The sequence below is a fragment of the Notamacropus eugenii genome, chromosome 5 (genome assembly GCF_028372415.1).
Source record: "Notamacropus eugenii isolate mMacEug1 chromosome 5, mMacEug1.pri_v2, whole genome shotgun sequence".
Taxonomy (NCBI): Eukaryota; Metazoa; Chordata; class Mammalia; order Diprotodontia; family Macropodidae; genus Notamacropus; species Notamacropus eugenii.
The window spans coordinates 373,635,372-373,657,003 of record NC_092876.1 but is presented as its reverse complement, the minus strand read 5'-3'; the positions used below and the strand labels follow the sequence as shown (position 1 = coordinate 373,657,003).

At 38.9% G+C, this 21,632-nt stretch overlaps 1 non-coding gene across 1 annotated transcript; it reads right to left on the bottom strand.

Annotated features, from left to right (window-relative positions):
- Nucleotides 1–20,525: 20,525 nt before the first annotated feature.
- LOC140509413 (U6atac minor spliceosomal RNA) lies at nucleotides 20,526–20,651 on the bottom strand. The gene has a single exon (XR_011968736.1). It is a non-coding gene; the product is annotated as a U6atac minor spliceosomal RNA (small nuclear RNA).
- Between the last annotated feature and the right edge of the window lie 981 nt (nucleotides 20,652–21,632).

Sequence of the window (21,632 nt, the reverse complement as noted above, 5' to 3'; positions counted from 1 at the left end):
TGAAAACTTCCAGGAATATTATAGCCAAATTCCAGAGTTCCCAGGTCAAGGAGAAAATATTGCAAGCAGCCCGAAAGAAACAAAACAAGCATTGCAGAGCCACAGTCAGGATAACACAAGATTTAGCAGCTTCTACATTAAAGGACTGAAGGACTTGGAATTTGCTATTTTCAATGAGATAGAAAACTTTCAAGCATTCTTGATGAAAAGGCCAGAGCTGAATAGAAAATTTGACTTTCAAATACAAGACTCAAGAGAAACATAAAAAGGTAAACAGGAGAGAGAAATCATAAGGGACTTAATAACATTGAACTGTTTACTTTCCTACATGAGAAGATGATATTTGTAACTCTTAAGATCTTTCTCATCATTAGGATAGTTAAAAAGAGTACATACAGAGAGAGGGCATAGGTGTGAGTTGAATATGAAGAGATGATATCTGTAAAATAAAATTAAGTAGTGAGACAGGAATGTACTGAGAAAAAGAGAAAGGGAGAAGTAGAATGAGATAAATTATCTCACATAAAAGAGGTAAGAAAAAATTTTTACAGTGGAGGAGAAAGGGGGGAGTTGAGGGGAATGAGTGAACCATTACTCTCATCAGAACTGGCTTAAAGAAGAAATAACATACATACTCAATTGGGTATAGAAATCTATCTTACCCTACAGAAAAGTAGGAGGGGAAGGGGATAAGAGAAGGGGGGTGATAGAATGGAGGGCAGATTGGGGGAGGGAGGTAGTCATATGCAAGACACTTTTGAGGAGGGACAGTGTGAAAGGAGAGAGAGAATAGAATAAACAGAAATAGGATGGAGGAAAATACAGTTAGCAATAGTAACTGTGAAAAAAAATTTAGAAGCAAGTTTCTCTGATGAAGACCTGTTTCTCAAATGTATAAAGAACTGAGTCAAGTCTATAAAAGAGCCATTCCCCAATTGATAAATTATCAAAATATATGAACAGTTTTCTGATGAAGTAATCAAATCTGTCTATAGCTATATGAAAAATTACTCTAACTACTATTGACTGGAGAAATGCAAATTAAAACAATTCTGAAGTACCACCTAATACCTATTAGATTGTCATGAATTTGTACTACTTAAGGACAAGAACTATGTTTTTGCCTTAGTTTGTATCATCAGAGTGTAGAACAGTGCCTGGCACGTAATAGGCACTTAATAAATATTTACTGACTAACTGTTTTGGGGATTTGCATTATTTTAAAGCAAAAGTAAAGAAACTACATGTTCTAAAATATTTGTAGCAGCTGTCTTTGTGGTGGGAAAAATTAGAAATTATGGTGATATCCATTAATTGGGAAATTGCTCAACAAGTTGTGGTATATGATTGTGATGAGTCCTGCTGCGTTATAATAAATGATGAGTTTGATGATCTTAAAAAAAAAAAAACATGGATAGAGTTGCATGAAATTTTGCAGAGTGAAATGAGCAGAACCAAGAGAATACTGTATACAATAACAGCAATATAGTTTTCAGAACAACTCAGTCACTTTGACTATTATAAATACTCAAATTAACTACAAAAGACTTCTGAAGAAAAATGCCTTCTGCATTCAGAGAAAGAACTGAGTATGTATGTATAGAATGATTTTCATTTAGATATGTACACATCCATCCATCCATATATATATATATATACATAAACAATATACATGCATATTTATATGTGACAGTAATCATCTTTAGGATGGGGGAGGGAAGAAAAAAGGAAAAAGAAATTTAAATAATAATTTTATTATATATTTAAAAGGAATAGCAAATTGTGCATAATAGAGCTGCAGTTTCATGTGCAAACTTTTTTTTATTCTACTGTGTTGCAGAAATGATTGCTTTATTTCTTAAGTTCAGAATAAAAAATATAAATTTTTTTGAAAACTTAAAAAATCTTTTTAATGCTTTATCTATCCATAGATAACAGCAGCATTTCATTAAACAAATCAATACAGTAATAATAATAAAAATGCCAATGCTAATGTGGTCTCAATTATTCAACATAAAATATATATTTAAAAGCACTTTTAAAATATTCTCCTCTTTGGAGAAAATAAAATTGATCTTATTTTTGAATCTCTTCCAATTTTTAAGGAAATGATCCTTTATATAACCACATTTCCCTGATTGATCTCTCCACAAAGAAATTAATTACTTCCTATAAAAGGCTGACATCCATTGATGGCATTAATCTTCACCTAATTCCTTCTATCTTTTTTATTAATCTATACTGGTTTTCTCATTTACCATCTGTTTCATTAAATTAAAAAAATTTTTTTTCCCCTTGAAGCCCTGAAGTTCTGTTCTCAGTGAAGCAACTTTGGGCACAGTTTATTTGGTTAATGTATCTCTTTGAAAATTGAAATTCATTCATTTAACACTTATTGATAACACATTTACTGATTTAAGAAATCAGTGTGCAATATACTACACAGGGGAATGAAAGGAAAATTAAAAGAATAAACTGGTCCTGTTCTGAGGTATTATGATTATTTCGGGATATTTCCCACCCAGTTGCACTCCTCTAAACTTCGTCATGCTCCAGAAACCTTTTCATCTTGTAAGATTACATCAGTAAGTACCCCTGCTGGTGGGGCTATTTTATCCCTTGATTGGAAGGTGGAGGGTGGAAATCAGAGAGTTCTTCCCATAACTTCCATTTAAGGGAGGAGCCCAGGACAGTCATCTCTCATTCATTTCTGACAAGACTACACTTGTCTGGACTTCATCTCATCTTCGGTACCTTCTCCCTCTTCTTCTCCCCATCTTTCCCGTATTAGATTGTAAGATGCTTCAGGTCAGAGACTACCTTGTATCTTTGCATTCCCGGTACTTAGTACAGTGCCTGGCAGATAGTTGATGTTTAATAAATGTTTATTAATTGATGGACTATAAACATTCACCAGAAAGCACTTACAATTGTATAGCTTAACCACCAGAAGATTGGCTATCTGCCAATTTTTTTTTAATCAAAGTGATCCATGAAACATTAAAAATATGAGTTAGCCCATGGTCCTGTGCAGTGAGTGCCCTTTGACTTCAACATGGTGAATTGTGGATGAAAATGGAGGCAGAGGGTAACAAGAATTATATGTTTCTTGATGTGTGTAATGTATATAAAGAAACATGGAAAATCTATATGAAACAATGCAGAGAAGTAAACACAATCAAGAAAACAATATACACAGGAACTACAACGATGTAAATGGAAATAATACACACAATCAAAAGTAAATGTAACCAAATTATATAGATCAAATGAGACTTGAATAAAGAGATATTAGAAGATACTCTCAACCTACTCTTTTGTGGAGGTGGAAAGTCCATTGCACATATTTTCAGACTTTTTCAATATATCAGTTAGGCTGACTTTTTTTTTTCTCTTCAAAAAATACTATTTTTCATATGGGATAGATCTTTGGAAGGAGAGGAAGGAATATATGGGATACCATAGTGATAAAAGAAAAAGAAAAATACCAATAAAAATATATTTTAAAATAAAATAATTATACATTTCTGAATTTGTCTTTATATCAGTACTTAGATGCATTTGTGATCTCAGATCTCTAACATCTACTTTTTCTAATGATGCCTCTTTAATTTATTCCTCTCCAAGCTGCATTTCTAACTCTCTGGACATTCTCTACCATGGATTAGAAACCTCTTTATCCTGGAAGCTCAATTCACCCAGGACTTCACTAATTGGAAATATCCTCTGCCCCTTCCACCTCTTTCTCTGATTGGCTGGTTTCTCTCAGAACCTACATTTTGTGAGGGCTGCCCATGTTAGCCCCATCTTCAGTTCTCTTCAGGCTGCACTCCTGACTCTCTGGACTTTCTCTACCACAGCCTTGTACAGGATACCCTCATCTTTCCTCAGTTCCCCTTATCGGTTTCCTTTTAGGTATTATCTTCATCCATTAGCATATAAACTCTTTGAGGGCAGGGACTATCTGCTTGTATTTATGTTCCCAGTGGTTAGCACAGGGCCTGAACATGGTAAGCCCTTGATAAAAGCTTGTCAACTTGACTAGTTGCCTTATCACAAACCCTAAATGTCATCCTTTCATTTTATGCAACTCTTATTCAGGTCCTTTTGAGAATCTTCCTTAGGATACATACCTCTGGATATCTTGACATTACTTATATAAAAGGGGAAATTATAGGTGTGCCATCTGCCATTACTTCCTGTTACCTCATGATCAACTTACCTTCTTTTCCTGCTGTATTTCTCTGATCACATCCTTTGTGCTGCTTTGTTCAGTCATTCAGTCATGTCCAACTCTTTGTGACTCTGTGGACCATAGAACCTCAATGCCATCCATGGGGTTTTCCTGGCAAAGACAATGCAGTTGTTTGCCATTTCCTTCTCCAGGGGATTAAGGCAAATGTACTCCTGCCTTTCTTACATGAGCTGAAGCACAATATATTCTGCTCCATCCTTTGACCTTTATCCTATGTGTATCCCCCTGTTTCAAATGTGTTTCTTGTAAGCAGCATATTGTTGGATTATGGCTTTTAATCCATTCTGCTATCCATCTCCGTTTTATGGGAGAGTTCATTCCATTCACATTCACAGTTATGATTACAATCTGTGTATTTCCCTCCAACCTCTTTCCCACCATTTGTGCTTTTAGCTCTCCCGTCTCCCTTCCCCTCCTCAATAGTATTCACTTTTCTCCCCCTCCTCCTGCAGCCTTCCCCTCCTTCTTTTAGCCCCCCTCCCTTTTACTCCCCTTTACTCTTATTGCTTCTTTCCTCCCTTTTAGCCACCCTCCCCTTTCTTCCCCCTTCCCCTCCTACTACCTATAGAGCTAGTTAGGATTATCTACTTAAGATTATTGTTCCCTCCTTTAAACAAATCAGATGAGAGTACCTCTCAAACAATGCTCATCTCCCTCCCCTCCTTCCCTCTACTATAGTTTTGTACTTCTTCCTGTGATATAATTTGCCATTTTCTGCTTCCCCCTTTTCACACCTCCTATTACAATCCCTTCTCATACTTAAATCATATTTTTGACATGACATCATTTACTTTATACCCATTCCCTCTACATATATCCCTTTTATCATAATAGCTGCACAGTTCTCAAGATTAACAGGTATCATCTTCCCTTATAGGGAGGTAAACAGTTTGCCCTAATTGAGTAGCAAGTTTTTGTTTTTGTTCTTTCCCCCCTGTTTACCTTTTTATGATTCTCTGGAGACCTGCATTTGAAGATCAAATTGTCTATTGAGTTCTGGTGTTTTGGTCAGGAAGCTCTGGAAATCCCTTATTTCATTGAATGACTTTCTCCTTGCCTGAAATGTTATGCTGAACTTTGCTGGGTAGTTGATCCTTGGTTGAAGTCCCAACTCCTTTGCCTTACGGAATATTGGGTTCCAATTCTTTCGATCTTTTAATGTAGAAGCTGCAAGGTCCTGTGTGATCCTGACTGTGTGTCCTTGATATTTGAATTGTTTCTTTCTGGCTGCTTGTAGTATTTTCTCCTTCACTTGATAGCTCTGGAATTTGGCAACAATATTTCTTGGGGTTTTGAGTTTGGGATCCGTTTCGGGAGGGGAACGGTGGATTCTTTTGATGACTATTTTCCCCTCTGGGTCTAGTACTTCTAGGCAGTTTTCCTTGATGATTTCCTGGAAGATATTGTCCAGACTCTGTTCTTCGTCATGGGTTTCTGGCAGGCCAATAATTCTTAAATTTTCTCTCCTGGATCTATTTTCCAGGTCAGTTGTTTTTCCAATTAAATATTTTACATTTTCTTCTATCTTTTCATTCTTTAGATTTTATTTGACTGATTCTTGTTGCCTCATTGAGTCATTAGTTTCTACTTGTCCAATTCTAATCTTCATCGTATTGTTTTCTTCAGTTAACTTTTGCATCTCCTTTTCCATCTGACCAATTTTTCCCTTTAAGGAGCTATTTTCTCCATTTAATTTTTGTACTTCTTTTTCCATTCAACCAATTTTCCCAGTTAGGTTTTGTGTTTCCTTTTCCATTTGATCAATTTTCCCAATTAGGTTTTGGGTTTCCTTTTCCGTTTGATTAACTCTTCCTTTTAGGGAATTATTCTCTCCAGGTAATTTTTGAACTTTCTATTCCATTTGTTCAATTTTCCTTTTCAGAGTGATGTTCTCATCAGTGAATTCTTTTTTTATAATTTTAAAATCATTGGCCAGTTTTTCTTTTATTTCCTTCTTCAGCTGTTCCAGGTAATCTAGTTGAGCTTGCGAGAAATTCATAGTCCCTTCTGAGGTTTCAGATGGAAGTACAGTCTCAGCTCTGACCTCTTTGGTGTTTGTGTTTTGGTCCTTATCCCCACAGAAAGATTCTATGGTTTTTTCACTTTTTGTCTGCTTTTTCCGATTCATGATGTTGGCTGAGTGTTGTAGCTTCTGGTTCTTTCAGTCAGAAGGTACAGATCTTTGTGTTGAGCTGATGTGTGTCGAGGCTAAAGGCAGGTTTTTGTTTTTTGTTTCCCAGATCAACCCTGGGGATAGCTTGTTAGGTGTGTGGGAGGGGTGGTCTGGTCTCAGGAGATCTCCTCAGCTGACCTGAGGCAAAGGCAAGGTCAGGGGATGGTGATCCCAGCTTCCCTATTGTCTTCCCTTTTCCCCTGAAGGGCTGGGGCACGCCTAGATGCTAATGCGTGTTCCCGCCCCTCCTGGGGCTCATCTGGCGCTGAGGCTTGCCTGGGTCTCAGTGCGAATTTTCTCTGCCCTGGGTCATGTGTCCTTCCAGATCGCCTCCGCCACAGTAGGAAGAATCCCCCTTTGCTATTTTTCTAGCCTCTAGTGTTATGAGACTATTTGCCTCCTTCTGCTGTTCCCGCTGATCCAGGATTTATCTGGGGAAATATTTTATGGTTCTTTCACAGTCATCAGGGGGGAGGAGAGAGCATTTACTGATCACTCCGCCATCCTGGCTCCCGGAAGTTCAAGTAGGTGACTTACCGAAGTTTAGTCTTCAGGCTGAAGGTTTCAAGGGCTGCTGCGCTGATATCTGGCGCTCAGCGGCTCTCACCGACTCAGTTTGGCTTGTCTCCTGCTCCACTGGTTTCACCCACCACTCTCGGGCTTCTCAGGTCCCTTCCGCCCTGCTGCGCTGACCGCGCTGCGCTGTGCGCTGGGGGCTTACCCCCGCAGAACAGATTCTTCCCGTGGACCTTCCAGTCTAACCTGGGCTCCGAATCTGTCAAAGTCTGTCACCCACTGGATTCCACACCTCCAAAGTTTGGTCAGATTCTCCTTTCAGAGATATCCAGAGGAGTTTGTCCAGGAGCTTAGGTGAGTCGTTGCTTTCACTCCGCCATCTTGGCTCCGCCCCTTCAAGGCAAATGTAAGTTAAGCGACTTGCCCAGGGTCATAGTGCTAGTGAATGCCTGAGGTCGGACTTAAACTCTAGTCTTCCTGACTTCTGGCCCAGCAGTCTATCCACTGAGCCATCCAAAAGTCTGTTCTTGTGCAATTGTTTGTGGGTAAATATGTAAATACCCTCCCTCCCCCCACCATGACTACTCCTAAGCATCTCTCCAATGCCCTGTGTATGATGCTCAGCTTTATTTCCTTAGGGATTGTGGTATATTCATAGCTAAACAACATCAGTGAAAGAATATTCATATTAAAAAGATAAGCTTTTGTTTCAAAGAAAAATTGCAATTTCCCAAAGGTCTTCTTTCCTTATAATTCTGGGCCACACCTCCTGTCCATTTGCATAGCCTTGTCAAAATATATTTATTTGTATAATGACAGAAAAACTCTTCTGGTAGTATATCTAACTGCCTATCATAGTCTGGATAGAGAGTTTTTAACAACTTGTATTTTCCTGTATGGCTTATAGGGCAATATTCTGGGACTTGATGCAGAACACAATGTCATCTTCAAAATGGGTCATTGAAGTGACCTTACCTTACAGGAAATCCCTCTTCAACTTGCACTGGACATGCTCCATCACAGTGGTAAACTCTTTTAGTAAATGTACATCTCCATATTTTATGCCTTAGTCGATATGAATTATAAAATAATTACATTTTTAACTAGAGGGTTGCCAAAGATATTTATTTATCTCTATTGCCACATATTTCAAGGAATCTCATATGACTTTGAAATATACATGGGAGACATGTTGTTGGAAAAGAGCCTTTGAATAGACATTGTGCTCTACTGAATCAAATCTTTTTTTTAAATATTCAACAAAATAAGCAGTGTAATCTTATATTTACCTTTCAGTCAATTGTAGAACCACAATTGTAGAATATCATTTGCATAATCCAGTATATCCTTTTTTTCATATTTTCAGCAAGAATGTGCTTGATTCATAAGTAGGTTATTATTCTCATTAAAATTTTATATTGATGAGAAAGTAGTGATACTGGCTTGTATTAATGTTCTTACAATTTTTATTTTTTAGTAATCACAAGGTCTGAGATTTTTTTTCCCATGCCTTTTAGAATTGCCTCTCTCCTTTAAGTACTTGAAAACTGATTACTCAACACTATAAAAAACTGCGTAGCCTCCAGGATAAACTTCTTCTGGGTTTCTTACTGTGATTTTCAGTCTACTAAGTCTAATCTTCACTCTTCTGATTACTGTCCTTTAAAGTGCTTTCCATTTCCTAATGTAGTACAGTGGGGATTAGGTGGAACATTTGCTACTCTGGTCCCCACTGCCTGAAGACCAGGCAGGTTAGATTTCACCCTTCTCCTGGAGTTCTCTGGCACTCCTGAGGGGGGTTGGGGTATCTAGGCTCTTCAATAATGACTCAATCCCCCCACCAATGGTATCTCCTCTGTATAAGGAGGTCCCTTGCACCCCAGTCCCATTTAGCCACTAACATTCAGACTAGCTTTCCGAAAGAAATATTGACTGCAAAATAAAGTATAATCACAAATATACATAAATATTCTGCCAACACCCCCTACTCTCTGTACTATTTCAGTCTCTGGGGAAGGAAAAGGGATTAGGTTCATAGCTTAGCTCAGTTTCTATAGCAAAGTGCCAGTTCCAAGTTAAAACCATCTTTGGCCTTGAGGCTGAAGTGGTCTGGCTTCTCTGGGCTTCCTTGCTGGTGCAGCTGGCTATGTTATACTGCCTGCAAATCTGTTTCTAAAGTTATCATGGCTTGAACTCGCAATCCTAGTGGGGACCACTCCTGGTACCTAAATCTGAGGACAATTGATATAGAATAGGAACAAGCACTCCCAAATTTATAAAAGCTGGGATAAAAGAGAAGGGCGGTCAGAGGAAAGAAGTCCTTCCTCTTTCATGTTAAGTTAATGAAGACCTCACTGTGGTTGAACTGTGATGTGGCAGGAAAGTGCACACAGCATAAAGAGTAAGCCAGAAAGATTGGGAGAAAGAGATAGACTTTCTCAATCTCACCAGTTTTAAAGATGCAACCTGTTCCAGGTAGGTAGTCAAATAAAGGAGGCTACCTCACCCACATGAATCAGGAAGAAAAGTGCCTCCATCTTAGGAGATTCGAAAATGATCAGGCATGCCTACCTGAGAGGTGCCTCCATGTTAGCTGAATTGGAAATGCTCCAAAGGCCCTATCACATATGATGGTAGAATCCAAATGTGGTGCCTCCACTGTCAGTGTTGTAGAAAATTTGATATAGAAATCTTAACAAATTTTTTTCATTTTTATCATTTATTTTTCTCTTTCCAGTTTCAACCTAAAATTTCCAAGGTATTATTTGACTCATTTGGGTCTCTCACCAAGCTTTCTATAAATTTTATTTCTTTAGGTTTCTTCTTGCACTGACTTTCTATCATATCCAGGAGCATATACAAAATTCTCTCTTTGGCACCCTCTTAACTTTCTAGGCTCCTTACACTTCATTCTCCAACACATCCTCTTTGATCTAATGACACTGACCTCCTGTCTATTCCACAAACAAGATACTGTACCTCAACTCCAGGCATTCTCTGGCTGTCTCCCATGATTGGAATGCTCTCCTTCCTCTGCTCTGACTACAGACCTCCCTGGTATCCTTTAAATCCCAATTGAAATCCTATCTTCTACCAGAAGCCTTCCGTAACTCCTCTTAATTCTAGCACTTTCCCTCTGTTAATCATTTCCTATTTATCCTGTACATAGCTTACTGTGTATTTAATTGTTTTCCATTGTCTCTACCATGAGATTGTAAACTCCTTGAGGATAGCAACTGTCTTTTGCCTCATTTTGTACCTCCAGTGCTTAGCACAGTGCCTGGCACATGCTAGATATGTATTTGATTGATTGATGGGGCCATATTGCTCATAATAGTCCACTATCCTCCTCTATAAGATTTTTCTAAATAGTTTTGATAATCACTTAATATCATTTTTGGACTTTAATAAAAGCCAGAGCCTGAATTAATCAACCAGAAGAGGAGTCTGGACCTAATAGCCTCTTTGTTCTCTAACTCAGAGAATACTTCTTCCTATGTCAACAAGGCCACCTGGGGCTGACATAGCATTCTTTATGAGACTCTTAATCTGAGACATTATCTTGAATAATGGCATTTTTTCCATATCTTAATATTTTGCGGATATATACTATGTTATGGCATGTTAATGATAAAGAAAATACAGATATCCTGGGTCATAATTTCAACTGACATTTTGTCAACTCTCTTATCTTATTTCATTTGCAGCTTATTCATCTAAGAAACTTCCTTTCTCATGGTATGGTTAAACAGATATAGAGACCATAAATCTGAGGGACACAGACATCCTGGGATTGTCCTAAAACAGATTTAAGCCTGGTCATTCTTTTGTCAGTCAGTCAGAACTTACATTTTGGCTCCTTGTACAAATTCTCTAGCTTAGACCTTCTTGAAGGGAATAAACTATATGGATTAACATATCACCTAGCCTGTTTGCCTCCTTTAGCCAAATTTTCAGGTTGACAGTTAATATTTTAAGCTAAAGTTTACCATCTTTCTATTTGGCAAGAATATCAAGTGTTTACCTGTTGAGTTGCTTTTTAGGTTTCTCTAGGACAATTTATCTGCATCCCTTCAAAACAGTCTGTGTTGAAATCTCTTCTTTTATCCAGTTCTTTTATTTGTGTTCAGTAATTTATTTAAATAAATTCAACTGGAGTTGCTTTGATTGTGTTGCCTCTTTTTTCTCATTTGTATTACTTTTTCAAATACATAAATTTTGATTTCTACTCTAACAAAACTGTAGATTGACTGATTCCAATTGACAGACAACTGATTAAGAAGTCATTCACATATGAGTGATCAGTCATTCCTTGTGAAAATATAATCAGGTTAATTTTCATGATATTTAACACTTGACATGTCCAACACCTTCCAACTCTATTCTCAAACAAAATATCCACAATGGATAGGCATAAAGCCTTCTGTATAGTATACACATCTTTGTCTTCTCTGATTTTTTGCCCTTGAGCTGTTCTCCAACATTTTGCACCATCTTTCTTCATGCATTAAAGTCACTTAGAATTAAATTAAATGGTGATTTTATTTGAAGAGTCTTAATAAGTTATTCATAAAACATCTTATTTTCCCCATTCTCTGCAACAGATGCTGGAACATAAGTTTCACTTATTTTCATGGTGGTCTTTTTGTAAATGGTTCTATGAGTATTGTGATATAAGAAGACCAGATGTTCTGTGAAATTATGTTTTTTTGTTGTCTTTTGGTCCCCAATAAAACCAACTCTGCCAACTCCTTTATATGCCTTTCCAATGCAAATGTAATATAAAATGACATATTTTACACATTTTACTTTAGAGCACGAGCTCCTCACAAGAAAGGATTCTTTCATTCTTTGTGCTCTCTAGCACCAATGGCACATTGCTTAGAACCCATTTGGCATTTTAAAAATGCTTAAAAGTTTATTGATGTCCATATAATCAGTTAACAACTAATTATTAACTACTTGCTACGTGCCAGACATTATGCTAAAAATTGAGGATACAAAGAAAAGCAAAAACACAGTCCCTGCTCTCAAGGAGCTTACAGGGAAATGAGAAAGACAACATGCAAATAACTATGCATAATATACATATATACACATACAGTGGAATGGAACATAATCTCAGAAAAATGCATATTTAGTTACAATTCTTATGTCTTCTGATTTCATTTATATTGAGATGCAAGACTAAAGGACATTCTTTTCCTCCAATAATGTGCTCTCTCGGGTCACTGAACAAGCAACTTACATTAAGAGTAACATAACTTAAGTTAATGTTTATCTGTGCTTCTTAGCCCTTTTCTAAATGAACATTGTAGAAGTAGGGGAGTGGGGGAAGGCTGAAACAGTGCTTTGGATCATTTTGACTTCTTGTTTGTTATTTCATAGGTTGCTGTGTCTAAAGAATTCATCATCAAATGGAGAGCCAACAGATAATGAACATTTTCATATATATGTATGTATATATATATATATATATATATATATATATATTAGATATACTTATATATATACTAGATATACATATATGTATATGTGTTTGTAAATATATATATGTATACGTGTATATATACTAGATATACTTATCTAGACCAACCCTTGGAAAGCAGAAGCGGTCAGTGGTTGGAACTATACACAAAGCTTTTCTGGTATGATATAATATACCAGAGCTCATACTCCTTTGACATTACCCTAGAAGTCCCAAGATCACTTCTACACTGGAACAAGACATCTGGACAGGACTTTATAGGAAAACCAGTTTGATGGCCTCATACACACAAGTGCTGCTCCTTAAGATGTTGGGTTCCTTATTATGTGGAATGGATGGGGGGGAGCGGGAGGGAACAAGCATTTGTTAAGTGACTACTGCGTGCCACCTAAGCTATCACCAGTCATCCTGAAATGTATCTTGACGCCAGACTCTAGTGATGACTGGAGGGGAGAATGGGACTGATGCTTTTGGACATCTGTGCCTCGTTTAAATCTAATTCAATGCAAGTCAAGACACCACCTTCCAATGTTATAGGTCCTCTTTGAGAAAGAACAAATAATAGTCTGTGAGTAACTGCCCCACTGAGGGACACAACATGACAGTTGCTGCTATTTTCTTCTACCTCCTCTTCCTCCTTCTCCTCCTTACACTTCCCTCTGTACACGGAGGGAGTCATACCCTTACATGGGAGTGTTCTGTCCAAAGGAATATAAATTTTGATCACTTATACTTTGCAAGATATCTTGGGGTTTGGAGGCCAGATTTTCCCCTCCCACTTATTTATTCAAAACACTGGGATAATTAACTCTTTTGTCTCATGGAGTTTTCACTGATAATGTCTTGAGATATAGCAGCTCTAGAAAACCAGGCATTCATAAAGCTCATGAGTATGCAAATGAGTGTTCAAACTTGACTTTGCCTTGAAACTCAACTTACTTCGGTTTTCACTGATTAGCCAATAAGAAGTTCCAGCCCAAGTCTCGTTTGTTCATTGTTTGGTTTTTGATAACTCAGAGTGAATGTAAATAGCAATTGTTTCTGTTCTGGAGAAAAACTCTGAGGGGCTTCCCCAACCAGATGATTCTTTTGTGAAGGTAAACTCGTCCATCTTTTCCCTCAATTCTTGCCTAGCCTTTTTTCTCTGAATGGGTGTTGTCTCAGACAAACTGAGACCTGGGAAAGACCTTAGCTTAAAAAGGCTAGTGCATCCAAGGCTATCATCAGTCATCTTGACCTAAATCTTGCCACTAGACTCTGTCTCACTTAAATCCAATTCACTTGCAAATCAAGACATCACCCTCCCAACACCATTGGTCCTCTTCCAGAAAGAAGCACTAAAACAAGCAACAAACAACAAACCATGTGCCACACACTGTGATAAACTCTTTACTATAAGTATTATCTCATTTAATCCTCACAACAACCCTAGGAAACTAAGGCAAATTGAGGTTAAGAGTCTTGCCCAGGGTCATATCTGAGGTGGGATCTGAACTCAGATCTTCCTTTCTCTAGGCTCAGTGCTCTATGCACTGTTACCTAGCTACCCTAATCCATAGGATTGTAAAACCACATCATTTTCTATAAAATTATTTCAGACATGATTACCTAGATAGATCTAATTCTTTTTAACTGTTACAGAACATTATCCTGGGATAATGGAGTTTGGGGCAAATTTACTATAATAATTAGTTTCTAATTTCATTTTCTAGGTATCTTGACATTGACCTTTCCTCCAAAGTTGTTTTCTCTTTGCTCTACCCTGATAGATTAATATTGTGAAGAATAGATCAAAAAGGTCAACCTCATTTCAAATGGAAGCATTCTATTTCCATAGCAATACTATTATATGGTGTTTGTGGTATTGGACAAACAAGCTCATTAAAGCAATTACCTTTCAGCACAGAGCAAGAAAGAAGGAAACACTTGTCCTGCTGGAATGTCCAGAGAAACACAGGGATCATTTCTCCTTTGGCTGCTTCTGACAGGTTTAGAAGCCCAAGGAGTAGAGGCATAGCTTTAGTATATCAGTGATTCAGATTTCGGCCAAGAAATCTCTCTGAGGGAATGAATTTTCAAATGCCTCCCACCATACAATTTTTCTTGATGTTGCTGGTGTAAAGAGCTCTTCAAAGGTCTTGTTTTCCCTATCACATAGGGGGGAAAATGTGGTAGTATATGGCTAAGGGACTCTATTATTTTAGAATGTTCAGTGGAAGCCCAACTGATAATTTAGGAAATTAAAATGAGCCTTCCCAACTGGCTCTCCAGAGGGATGTTTAGGAGACAGGCTTGAATAACCCAAAAGGAATTTGGCCAAAAAACAAAAAGAATACATTCTGTTTTTGTGTTTGACTTATTGATTGCAAGGCCCCAGGGATGTAACTATCAGACTAAATGAAAGTCCTCATAATTGTATTTCTACAGGGATTTGTTTAGGAACTTGTACATTTACCAATCATTTTAAAATGTCAGAGTGTAAAAAATATAGTCCAGTCATTGAAAAGAGAACTAAGAAAGTAAGAAAAGCCAAGAAGCAAAAAAATTCTCTCACTTTAGTGATCCAACTCTGAATGCTGTTTAGTTGTGTTCAACTCTTTCTGACCCTATTTGGAGTTTGCCATTTCCTTCTCCAGCTTATTTTACAGATGAGGAAACTGAGGCAAATGAGGTTAACTGACTTGCCCAGGGTCACACAGCTAGTTAGTGTCTAAGGTTGTATTTAAACTCAAGATGATGTTTTCCTGACTCTCTGCTAGGTACTCTATCCACTGTGCTGCCTAGCTGCCCTGAGGTCTGACTACCCACACCAGAAAAACCAAGTGGAAGAAGAAGTCTGTTTCTAAGAGTATTATAACCTAGCTGCTCCAACTGTATCCCACTTTTAAAAGAAAAAGAAATTTTTTTAAAAAAATGGATGAAATCTATTTGGGGATTGTTTATCCATTGAAGATACAAGTCAATCTATAGCTCGTAACTAAGAAAGAGAGCTACAAAAGTGACTGACCTTACTGTCAAAGTTGGAAGATTCTCTCCAGAGCATGAAATGGAGGTTCATTCTTTTCTATAAGTTGGGTGTTCCAATAGCATGCTGAGAAAATCTTTCACAGTTGTAGTTCCCCTCCCCCCACCCTATTTCTAATAGCTAAACTGTTTTGATAGTTTCTTTGATAACCAATCCATTCATACTTAGCACTTGCATGAATTTTCATCCTGGAGAACACTAACCAATTTCAGCCTAAAGAAAGCAAGCAAGCTCTGAAAGGTGATTGATTATCCTATAGCAACATCCAGCTGTGCCTTATTTGGTCTACTTCACACTACACTGAGTGGGGTGGGTTGAGGAGAGTTGATTAACCCTTTCAAGTCAAGTGAATTATGGAAAATCAATCCATTACCTACAAATTTGCGATTTTTCAAAGACTCAGCTTCTGTAGGTGGTCTTTCCTGGTTCTCCCAAAGGCTAGTGTCTTGCCCTCTAAGATTACTTTCCTTCTACTTTGTATGAATCTTGTATGTACCTGTTGTCATTCTCATTCAAATGCAAACTCCTTAAAGACAAGGATTACTTTTACGTTTCTTTGTATCCCCCTGCCTTTAGCACAGTGTCCAGGGACGCTGCCTGTAATGCAGCTAGGTGGCCCAGTGGATAGGATACTGGACCTAGGGTCAGGAAAGTTACTCTTCCTGAGTTCAAATTTTGGCCTCAGATACTTACTAGCTGCTGTGACTCTGGGTAAATCATTTAACCCAGTTTGCCTCAGTTTAGTCATCTGTAAAATGAGCTGGAGAAGGAAATGGCAAACCACTCGACTATCTCTGCCAAGAAAACCCCAAATGAGTTTCAAAGAGTTGAACATGACTGAAAACAAGTCAACAATATAAAACAAAAACATAGTAAGAGCCTAATAAATGCCTGTTGGTTGATTGATTTGGATAGAAGAGATCAATACAGAAGATTGTATTATATCTTCAAAAATTGCACACATACACTATTAACCTGTTTCCACATTTTCACAAATTTCTACATTGGTCATATCCTAAAAAAAATTATCTCATTTTGCATTTTGAGTCATTCACCTCTCCATTAGGTGGGTAATGTTTCATCTCTCATTCTCTAGGATCCCGGCTGGTCATTCTTAGTGTAGAGATGAGTTCAGCATCAGAGTGCTTAATCACATTTATATATCATAATTTATTCATCTGTTCCTCAAATTATGGATGCTTCTCAGATTCTCATTCTTTCCCACCTCAAAAAGAACTATAAATACTTTTGTACACACTTAGAATTTGTTTTGCTTAGAACTAATTCCTCCCTTAACCTACCCAGACTCTTATTCCCCTTCTCTCGTTTCCCTCCTCTTTCCCTATTATGAAAAAAAATCATGGGGGCGGAGCCAAGATGGCGAAGTAGAAAGACGCACATACACATAGCTCCGAACCCACAAACCACAGAACGGCAGAGGGGACTAACCCAGGGCGAATTCTGCACCCAGAGACCACGGAATATTGGAGCGAGGGAGATTTCTGTTCTGGAGAGACCTGCAAACCTCTCGCGGGGGGACCTTTGCGCCAGGGACTGGGCGCCGGGGCGGGAAGAGGAGAGCAGCCCTGCCGCGGCAGCGACACCATGGGAAAGAGATCCGAGAGGGCTGCGGAACGGAGTCTCCAGCGACCACGCGGGTACCCCCACCCACAGAGGGACCTGCAAACCTCTCGCAAAAGCTCCATCCCGCTGCAGACACGGTGCCCAGCCCGGACCTGCGGCGGCGACGGCAGCCGCGGCTCCGAGATACAAAGTTCTGAGAGGGATCCGGAGGCGGGATCTTCAGCAGCTGCTGAAGGCTAGTGTCTTGTGACTGACGGGGGTAGATGAGAGAGTCTCTTTGGCGTGTTGAGAGGGTAGTGAGGTGCCCCCATGGCTCGGGCCCCCCCGGAAGGTGGGGGTTGAGAGGCGGCTGTGGACAGGAGCTCCCCAAAAGGACGGGAGCCTGGATCCATTGTGCATAAACCTCCTGAGGGAATTGAGCCAGAGAGGCGGCCCTGCCCCTGACCTCAGCACCTGAACTTAATTCTCACACTGAATAGCAGCCCTGCCCCCACCAAAAATCCTAAGGCGGGAAGGAGCATTTGAATCTCAGTCCCCAAACGCTGGCTGGGAGGACCAGGAGGCGAGGTGGGTGTGAGGAGAACATTCAGAGGTCAGGCCACTAGGTGGAGACAATGCCAAGAAAAGGGAAAAGAAATAAAACTATTGAAGGGTACTTTATCGGAGAAAAAAAACTTCCTCCCTTCCTTTCTGATGGGGAGGAACAATGCTTGCCATCAGGCAAAGACACAGAAATCGAGGATCCTGTGTCCCAGCCCACCCAATGGGCTCGGGCCATGGAAGAGCTCAAGAGGAATTTTGAAAATCAAGTTAGAGAGATGGAGGAAAGACTGGGAAGGGAAATGAGAGGGATAAGGGAGAAGCATGAAAAACAGATCAGCTCCCTGCTAAAGGAGAACCAAAAAAATCTTGAAGAAATTGGCACCTTGAGAACTAGCCTAACTCAGCTGGCAAGGGAGGTGCAAGGGGCCAATGAGGAGAAGAATGCTTTCAAAAGCAGAATTAACCAAATGGAAAAGGAGATTCAAAAGCTTACTGAAGAAAATAGATCTCTCAAATCTGGAATGGTACAGTTGGAAGCTTTGGACTTTTCGAGAAAGACAGATATCTCAGAACATACTGCGCAGATTCGAAAAATGGAAGATAATGTGAAATATCTTATTGGAAAAACAACTGACCTGGAAAATAGAATCAGGAGAGACAATGTAAAAATTCTGGGACTACCTGAAAACCATGATCAAAAGAAGACCCTAGACATCATCCTCCACGAAATTATCAAGGAAAACTGCCCTGAGATTCTAGAACCAGAAGGCAAAATAAATATTCAAGGAATCCGCAGAACACCACATGAAAGAGATCCAAAAAGAGAAACTTCTAGGAGCATTGTGGCCAAATTCCAGAATTTCCAGGTGAAGGAGAAAATATTGCAAGCAGCTAGAAAGAAACAATTCAAGTATTGTGGAAATACAATCAGGATAGTACAAGATCTGGCACCTTCTACATTGAGGGATAGAAGGGAATGGAATAGGATACTCCAGAAGTCAAAGGAACTAGGACTGAAGCCAAGAATCACCTACCCAGCAAAACTGAGTATAATACTTCAGGAGAAAAAAATGGTCTTTCAATGAAATAGAAGACTTTCAAATTTTCTTGATGAAAAGACCAGAGCTGGAAAGAAAATTTGACTTTCTAACACAAGAATGAAGAGAACCATAAAAAGGTGAACAGCAAAGAGAAATCATAAGGGACTTACTAAAGTTGAACTGTTTACATTCCTACATGGAAAGACAATATTTATAACTCTTGAAACATTTCAGTATCTGAGCACTGGGTGGCACACACACACACACACATGCACACACGCACACATACATAGAGACAGAGTGCACAGAGTGAATTGAAGAGGATGGGATCATATACTAAAAAAAAAAAAATGAAATCAAGCAGTGAGAGAGAAATATTGGGAGGAGAAAGGGAGAAGTTATACGGGGCAAATTATCTCTCATAAAAGAGGCAAGCAAAAGACTTATTAGTGGTGGGATAAAGAGGGGAGGCAAGAGAAAAACATGAGATCTACTCTCATCACATTCCACTAAAGGAAAGAATATAATGCACACTCATTCTGATAGGAAAACCTATCTCATAATACAGGAGAGTGGGGGACAGGGGCACAAGCAGGATGGGGGGGAGGATAGAGGGGAGGGCATGGGGAGGAGAATGCAATACGAGGTCGACACTCATGGGGAGGGAAAGTACCATAAGAAAATAGAAGTAAAGGGGGACAGGACAAGATGGAGGGAAATATAGTTAGTCTTATACAACACAACTAGTATGGAAATCATTTGCAAAACTAAACAGATATGGCCTATATTGAACTGCCTGTCTTCCAAGGGGAAGGGGTAGAGAGGGAGGGAGCTAAAGAAGTTGGAACTCAAAGTGTTAGGACCAAATGTAATGTTCTTACCACTGGGTAACAAGAAACACAGGTTAAGGGATCAAGAAAGCTATCCGGCCCTACAGGACAAAAGAGAAGACGGAGACAAGGGCAGGGAGGGAGGATAGAGGAGAGAGCAGATAGGTCACAGGGGCAATTAGAAAACTTGGGTCTGGGGGGGGAGGGGGGAAAAAGGGGAGAAAATTTGTAACCCAAAATTGTGTGAAAATAAATGTTAAAAGTTTAATAAAAAAAAAATCATTTCTGTGCCCAACTCTATGTGTACATGTATTCTTCTCTTTTTTGATTAGCTCATGTGAGAGTGAGTTTCACATGACAGCCATTCCCTCAAGACTTGGAAACTTCTATGCTTAGTAGCACAGTGAACGACTCACTGGTTGCTTTATTTGTCCTTAGGGCTCTAGCTAAAGCAAAGATCTGGATCAGGGAATTTACAGGAAATTGGTATTGCAGAAGTTGATATGAATAAGAACTTTATTATGCATTGCAGGAAGCAGACTTCCCCAAAAAAAGCATATACACACAAAAACATACTATATAGCAATAAAAGCAGACAATCATTCATTCCTATGGATTCAAGAAACTTACCTACTTCCATAGGAAAGGAGTCACATCAAGAAGGAAACATGCTCAAAGTTGGGGTTCAGATGATAGAACCATATTCCTTAAGAATGGGCTTGGTTGAGAATGGGTAGTTGAGAACAGGATGGGGGTATTCCTAATCAGACCTAGATGTGGTAGAGAAGTTCTCAGGCGTCACTTATAGACTTATAGACTGGGCTTACTTGAGGCTCAACTAGGAATTTCTTTATTAGGACCAGAAATTGGGAGAGGATCCAAGTTAATTAAGGCTACAGACTCAAGACCCCTGCAGCTGGTCAAGAGTTTTATCCAGTCAAAATCTTTGAGAATTACCTACCTGAAACAGAATTAACTTAGATTGGAATAGTAGAAAAAGTACAAGTTTTGCTAATATGCTTCATGGGCATCAGGACCACTTAGCCTAAGTGATTCCATATTAAGTCCATGTTAAATCCTATTAGATGCCACAGAGTAGGTGGCAATACCTTAACAGTATATGTGTTGTAAAAGCCACTAGAACCTCTTCCATCCTTATAAAGGGAAGTGCTAACCTTCTTTTCTTTCATATAACACTAGCATTATAAGTATAAAATAAAATATTATGGAAGTCATTTCCAAAACTACACAGATATGGCCTATATTGAACTGCTTGCCTTCCCAATGGGGATGGGTGGGGAGGGAGGGAGGAAGAGAAGTTGGAACTCAAAGTTTTAGGAACAACTGTTGAGTATTGTTCTTGTATACAACTAGGAAATAAGAAATACAGGTAATAGGGTGTAGAAATTTATCTTGCCCTACAGGACAAAAGAGAAGATGCGGATAAGGGAATGGAGGGATGATAGAAGAGAGGGTGGATTGGTGATAGGGGCAATTAGAATGTTTGGCGTTTTGGGGTGGGGGAAGGGGAGAAGTGGGGAGAAAATTTGGAACTCAAAATTAGGTGGAAATGAATGTTGAAAACTTAAATAAATTAATTAATTTAAAAAAATAAATAAATAAAACAATTGTGATATCTGCAGCAGAAATTAGAAAGTAAGGAGAAGTGATGTATTTGGAATGAGGAAAAGATAACATAATGTGTTTTGATTTTGAAATGACTTTGATAACTCCACCTGGAAATGTCAAACAGACAGCTGAAGTTGAGGACTGGGGCCTAGAAGACAAGGCAGGGGCTGCTTATAGTTATTGCATCTATGGGAGTTACAATATCTCTATGGAAATATCAAAAGAGATGATCAGGGGGCCTGCGGCAGAAATTTAGGATTCACCCCCACATATAAACTGTTAAATAGATAATGAACCTACAAAGGAAACTGAAATTCATTGACCAAACAGAAAGTAGGAGACCCGTGCAGGAAGTGTGTCAGAAAAACTCAGGGAGGAGAAAATAGCTAGAGGAAAGAGGTGGTCAACAGGGTCAAATATTCTAGAGAATTGACTTCTGTGATGAAAATGGAGATGAGAAAAGGGTCATAAAGAGTCAGACACAACTGAAAAGGGAAGAGTCAGATCTGACTGAAAGTGACTCAACAACAAGAAAGCATTTATATGGCA